This window comes from Cygnus olor, chromosome 5 (genome assembly GCF_009769625.2).
Source record: "Cygnus olor isolate bCygOlo1 chromosome 5, bCygOlo1.pri.v2, whole genome shotgun sequence".
Lineage (NCBI taxonomy): Eukaryota > Metazoa > Chordata > Aves > Anseriformes > Anatidae > Cygnus > Cygnus olor.
The window spans coordinates 45,201,966-45,207,965 of NC_049173.1; the positions used below are offsets into that span (position 1 = coordinate 45,201,966).

Sequence of the window (6,000 nt, forward strand, 5' to 3'; positions counted from 1 at the left end):
CTCTGAATGCCACTCCAATTCCAAATGCTGCTGCTTATCAGAAGCTGTAGCAAGGGAGTTTCCAATAAGGCATGAGGTTAAGCGCTGGAACAGGTCACCCAGGCTAGTTCTAAAATTTCCATCCTTGGAGATTTTCAAAATTAACATAGACATGTCCTTGAATAATCTGATCTACTTTTGAAGATAGCCTTGCTTTGAGCAGTAGGTTGGACCAGATGACATTCAAATTTCCCTTCCCAACTAAGTTATTCTATGATTCTATGATACTACTAGGAGAAAAGGACATTATTCATCATTGAAACCACTAGTACACACTTATTGCAACCTGTATAGCTATAGCAGAGGATCTGAGCCTATTTATACAAAATAGATTGCTTTGCTACTGTTGGATATTTAACTTCAGCATTTCCTGATTTTGCTGTATTATACTATTATGCTTTGGGATTTTCTTTTGCACATTTTGGTGTTTTACCCACCATTCACATATTCACATATGTATAAATACATCTATCAAAATCTTTAAGTTGTGGCAGCAAAAGTCTACACCTTGCCACTATGTCTTTCAGACACAAATCTATTTGAATAGTGCATTATCTTGGAACTGTCATAGCAGCGAGGATATTTCTTGAATGGCTTTGAAATGGGCTTTCCTGACCTGCTGATTGCCAGTTAGGTTAATACCTGGACACATCCAAACAACTGGAGAAGCAAAAGAAATCAACTGGGAATTACAAAACTGATAAATGATACTATATATTCTAGGATTACATTCAAAAGATCATGTGTATACATAGGCTTGTATATGGAAGTTGAGATGATGACTAAAGTATGAGGTTGATAAGTGATGATTATGTAAACATAAACTTTTCCTAAATTACTGTTTTATTAATTTTCTTATATTTTTCCCCACTCATTTAATAATATTAATTTGAGGAAGAATACTTACTGCGTGTGATTTTCTTCTTGTTCATATTCTTTCACTGATGAAGACAATAACATGTCTTTTTGCTTCACTGAAAGTACTTTTCCTCTGAGGATCTCAAAATACTGTATAAACTTCCCCTCAATCTTCAGAACCTCATAGTTACTTACATGGTAGCCAGCTGTGTTTTTCATAAGACTGGGATGAGACAACATGCAGTTAACAAGGCATAAGGACCAAGATTGGACATAGAGGATTTTAATAGATGCCCTGCAATGCAATGCAATGTAATGCAGAGCCTGTATACAACAATTTCATAGGATTATATTAAAACTGTAACATTTAACGTAACAAAAATTTAATTTTTGACTCAGTGTTGAAAAATAATTTTAAGGTAACAAAGCCCTTCATACTACATTCCACTTTTTAAATATAAGAAGATATGTTGTTTCTTAACGGATACGTATAGCATTGCTTCCATGGAAATTATGTACTGTATTATTCCCAGCAGTAAAGCTCTAGGATACATATAGTGTGTCTCAGGCACATCAAAAAAGGAATATATGAGCTGCTAGATTTGGTTTTGCTCAAGTCTGAGCTCCCTTCCCCCATTCACAAGCTTGGTGCTTTAACTTCATCTCTCATGCTATGGGGAATGAATTACAGAAGCAATCTATCCTAATTTGTTAACTTATTCAAATAACAGTTATTATACTTAACTATGCTAAAGATTATCTTTTTGGTGGCAGATTGTTTATTTTTTGATGAGGCTAATTACTGATTTTCTAAAGGTAATTTACATTTATTACTAATACATCTTTTAAAATGTGACAGATAAATGTTGTTCCCATAAGTGTATTATGAAAAAAGTTACTATTTAAAAACACATTATTTAATTTGAAAGATAAATGGCAAACACCATTATTTTTCCTGTAGCACCTGTGCTGTAAGCTCATTTAAATGTGCAATTCCATGTGTAGCTGTAATACTTAGAGAAAAATAATCTATAGTATATGTGTACCTTAAAAGCATACTAAGATTTCAAAGCTGAAAAAAAGCATAGTTTCAAATGTAGTTTGATTTTATACTATTTTAGTATGTGCTTTGGATGTACGGGAGAATAAAATAGTGAGGAGAATATTTCTGCAAGTGTATGTAAGTTGCAATCCTACTATTTATCAGCGCACTACAAGAAATGACCATTGTGTTAAAATAATAGCAATTCTATACGAAGGCTCAAAAATATGTCAGCACTGACTCATCTCTCATATGAGCCAACACAGAGTTCTTTAACAGAGGTGCTCATAAAACTATGCTGATTTTGTTTCTTAAGTAGGGGACAGCTCGAAGGAACTATCTTTCTGTATATGAGCTCATGCAATCTTCTGCTGTCACTGTGACCCATGACTCACCAAAGGGATGGGAATTCTGAGTCACATATTCAATATGCGATCATATTCACATATAGTCACATATTCAATATGTAGAGATCACTACATTGAGGAGGTTTATGTGGTGTGTCTGGAGTCATTTCTAGAAAATATGATATACTTCTGTGTGTTATCTGTTAGTGCTTACAAGTAAGTCACAAAAGCTATTTCCTTCCTTTTGTACAGAATCTGTAATTTAAACTTAGGTATTAACTTAATTTGGAAAAAAATATTTTGTTTGGGCTTAAGAAAAATAAATCTGACAGTGCTGCAACGTTGGCCAGAATGTCCCGCCACTTACAATACCCAGAGAAGCCCAGGAGAGAGGGATGGCTCTATGGCTGATGCTCAGGACTGGTACTTAGAGGGCCTGGCTCTTATTTCCTGCTCAGCAATGGATGTTATGTATGACTTATTCCTTCCCTGCCTCAGTTTTGTTAGCAGCAAAATAATGAGAATAATGATTGATGGGACCTGTGAAACATGATTCATTCACTGAAAAGTGTTTTGAGATCCACAGATAAAGCATGATACAGAAATGCGAAGTACTGTTAGTTAATTATTCAGTACAGGAGAGAAATAATATAGAGGTTTACAGAATAACTAGTATGTAATAATTTACTTTTAGAAAATGGAACTACAAGAGTAATATAAATTTTTGCTTATTTTTTTCTTACAATTTTTATAGGGAGATGGATAGAACAATGTTTCTTTATAGAATTTAAAATGCTCTGACTTTTTAGCTCCTTACTGTCGTAGCTGACTTCTTTAAAAGAATTAAATAAACAGATAATCTTTTATTATCTGTGAATTACATATTTTTTGAAAAACCTGACATAATCCATCAGTGAGACTTTTCTTACTATAGATACATAAAACTCCTGCCAGAGTTGTAGAAACATTTTGATACGATCTTCCCCTTTATTCACATCAGTTCTTCCTTAATTTCTAAACAAACTGTTGGGCTTTTCATTCTTTTCCTGTAAGTATATTTCTTCTGTAACTGGGGGGGGGGGGGGGGGGGGGGGGGGGGGGGTGGAGTGCTAGTTACAGCAATAAGATCAAAGGAGAAGGTAACTGGATAGATCCAGATACTCCTGCTTAATTTGGAAGGCACATAATGCATGTCTGGAGTGCCTCCTAGGAAATGCCTACAAGATGTACTTTGCACTAATCTTTGAGCTGTATTCTGACAGTTATTTCTTCATAATCCTCATCATAAGCCTGTGCTCTTTGATGAATAGTTTAACCCTAAACTCCAAGCTGGATAATTCTATAGTATGAAAATTTAACTCATTGCTGGTACTAGAAGTGTCTAAATAGCTATTTACAATTTAAAATGACAGTGATGACACTGACAGTTCTATTCATGGACCACTTCTGTGACAATCTGTTCCTTCTCTCTTGAAATCTCATTTTATGTGTTTACATAAATATTAAACTAAGTGACGGGTAGATCTTTTTGTTGTTTGCCTTTTAAAAACCCCTATGTTTTCATTGATCGGTGCACCTTTGAGTGCACTGAAGGTAAGTTTGCAGGTAAGGATGAGGACAGGATCCAGGGAAAAGGTCAGATTTGATGACTTCCATTGTTTCTTTAGAAACAAAGTCTTTACAAAAATCAATGAGTTTTCTACATCAAAACAATTTTTACACTACCTTGTACCTCAGGCTGTTAAAAGTCATTGTTTGCCTACTGTATGCTTCTGCATTAAAGGCTCTGGCATGTGATCATTTAATGAGTATCTATGGTTGTTCTGGAACAGCTATGTTTTGCAAATAAAACTGCATTTTCTGTAACCTGCTATTACTTTTTTGTTTCCTTTTAGAAACTTGGCTGCAATTCAGGTGCAGGTTCATCCTGTAAACCCTGGGATGACCTCCAATTCCATTGTATCACTGCCTTTCATTACACTGACTCCCAAGATAAATTTTCTTTCCAAATGTGATTTGTCCATGTTGGCTTTGTGATCAGGCTGCATATGCTAGTCCTATTTCAGTGATCATCTGGTATGGTAGCAAAGCCATTTGCTTTCTCGGATTCCTCTCCCAAGCTACCTCTAATGATCTGCCCTTCCTAAATTGGATGCTCCTGTACTGCTTACTTATCACTGGGTTCTGTTCCTTAAAGTTTTGAAGTTCCACACATTTCATGATTGGTCTGGTTTATCTTTTCAGAATTGTGCCTGCCAGTACTCCTCTATTTTATGTATCAAATTTAATATTTATGTGTATAATGCATAAGTTTATTGAAACTGTTTTATGTTTAAAGTGACAATTTTGTTGGATTGCAGCAAAAAGAAGTCATTAGCTCTCCTTAATCAATACATCTAAAAATTAAACAATTAAACAAAATACCATTTTATTTATTTCATTTTAAAATTTAATCTATGCAACACTTCAAGAAACAACTGCATGGTGTTGTATATTAGGAACTGTTGACATTCTACTGAATTAAGTACAACATTTTGGTTTTTTTTATGCTTCTTGAGGTGGTAATGAGAAAAAAAGTTTTTAAAAATGTGTGCCTTGCTGTATTTCTTATACCATTTATTAAAAAGCTGCTTTCACAGTAAAATTATGTTGGTTTGAAAGGAGGAAATAGCAAGGTTAAGATGTGTGAATAATTTCTGTATATATGTATACCCAAGTGCAAACATTGATGTATAATGACAGTATAAAATGCTTTCATGTTTGTGATGTCCAGTGATGTGGAAAATATAAGCCTTAAAAACATTAGATTGCATGGTAATTAGAATTGGCATAATAAACATAGTTTATTGGGGAAAAAAAAATAAAGCAGAACTGGTGATCTGTTTTACCTGCGTACCAAGAACAGAATGCTGCATCAAAGTACGGAGGAGTACCTTTTTGTTTGCAAATATTTCCTAGACAGATGCAATTCCATAGCTGGTGAAGGCTTGTGTTACCGGGCTCAGAGGTAAAGATCCTTTTCCTTAAAGATTCTGCAGGTCTCCTAGGTCAGATAAAGAGACACAAATATTTAGTAGATTAAGCTAGTACACTGACAACAGCAGTTAACAGTGGTCAAGCATGCTTTTATATCAGATCTCTCCCACCCCCCCCCCCCCCCCTTAAAATCACTAACAGTTGGATTTGGGGTTGTAAATTGTTCTCTGACTCTTAAAATTTCATTCATTTTCTTAATGATATTGAATAAGCTTTTTATATATTAATATATATTAATAAATAACTAGATATTAATATATCATTAATATATAAATATATATATTAATATATAGTTTATATTACAGTTTATATTATTTACAGTTTATTGTTTAAATAACTTAGACTGTACTTTTTAAAGGTTTTTATCTTGTGCTAAAACCATACTGGGTGACTAAAAAACAAGCCAGACCTACCTCTGCAAACATTATATTCATCTTCTGAAAACACTGTTGTGAAGGGATGGCAGGAAAGTTTTAAGGCATGAAATACTCTCCCATACCATCTTTTATATATATATATTTTTTCCATTTATACAAATGCTTTTGCAAAAAAGCTTCAGTGTTCTACTACCTTTAAAAAATGTGTTCCAGTTTGAGAAGCTTAGCTAGTAGCTTAGAGGAACTATACCAACCAGATGATATATTCGTATAAAACTGAAGTAACAAGTGTTTAAAATAA

At 34.0% G+C, this 6,000-nt stretch overlaps 1 protein-coding gene across 1 annotated transcript in view; it reads left to right on the forward strand.

Moving 5' to 3' along the window:
- AKAP6 (A-kinase anchoring protein 6) overlaps window positions 1-5,415 on the forward strand; it is a 234,126-nt gene extending 228,711 nt beyond the window's left edge. Inside the window, 1 exon segment of the mRNA XM_040558408.1 lies at window positions 4,182-5,415. The gene's annotated coding sequence lies outside the window, so the exon portion shown is untranslated.
- The last annotated feature ends 585 nt before the right edge of the window (window positions 5,416-6,000 follow it).